The sequence below is a fragment of the Plectropomus leopardus genome, unplaced genomic scaffold (genome assembly GCF_008729295.1).
Source record: "Plectropomus leopardus isolate mb unplaced genomic scaffold, YSFRI_Pleo_2.0 unplaced_scaffold35784, whole genome shotgun sequence".
Classification (NCBI taxonomy): Eukaryota; Metazoa; Chordata; class Actinopteri; order Perciformes; family Serranidae; genus Plectropomus; species Plectropomus leopardus.
In genome coordinates this window covers 1-920 of record NW_024639115.1, presented here as the reverse complement: position 1 = coordinate 920, position 920 = coordinate 1, and the positions used below count along the sequence as shown (strand labels likewise).

The 920-nt window shown below is 40.7% G+C and overlaps 1 long non-coding RNA gene across 1 annotated transcript; it reads left to right on the top strand.

Moving 5' to 3' along the window:
- Positions 1–104: 104 nt before the first annotated feature.
- On the top strand, positions 105–919 carry LOC121938844. Its single transcript, XR_006105372.1, has 3 exons — positions 105–143; positions 720–801; positions 901–919. It is a non-coding gene; the product is annotated as an uncharacterized LOC121938844 (long non-coding RNA).
- The last annotated feature ends 1 nt before the right edge of the window (position 920 follows it).

Here is a 920-nt window from a genome sequence, read left to right as displayed (position 1 = left end):
TTCAGGTCCATACTTGTACATTTGCATTTATTGCCCTATTTTTTGTTTCTTTATTGTTATCTATGTTTTTAAAGATGTTTTTTTCCTCCTCCAGATCACTCCATCCGCTCGGTCTTCTGCTGCTGCTGCGCCGTGCAGACCAGGTACAAACTGGGCGATTTAAAGATCCTCAAAGATCAATCTGTTCCAGTTTCCTGCATCTGACGTTTTTTAAAACAGCAGTTAAATGATTTCACTTCATTCCCCAGACGGGAACTTTGATTTGGTGCTTCTCATCCTTTAAACGCTTTGAAAACTGAGCAAATTTACTCGGTTTATTTCAAGAACACAAAGAGGCAACTGTACGAGAAATAAGCCCCAAAAATTACAAGACAAAGTGAAATGATCTGAAAAAGTGCTGAAATAACACAAATATATTTATGTAACACAATTTTAAATATATAATTGTGATATAAATATAAATAGTTCTCTTTACATTTTTTCCCTATTTTAATGAAGAATTTTCTAATTTTTTTGTGAACTTTTACTAATTTCTTGCAAATTTCAGGACATTTCACGCCCTGTTTCCATGTTTCCAAAGGAAAACATAAACTTAATATATTTTTTTAAGGGTGTGTGTGTGTGCGTGCGTGCGTGCGTGCGTGCGTGCGTATGTGAGAGAGAGACAGAAAAAATTTTTAAAATACACGCTAAAATTTCTATTGTCTGGTTGATTTCAGGGAGATCAGCACGCGCATGGAGCTGGAGGGAAGCACCTCGCTGTGTTTCCAGAGCAGACGATACCCGGGGCACGCCTGCCGGGTAAGAGTGTGTGTGTGTGTATGCGTGCGTGTATGCGTGCGTGCGTGCGTGCGTGCGTGCGTGCGTGCGTGCGTGTCTTAACGTCTCGGTGTCTCTCAGGTCGACCGGTCGAGGAGGAA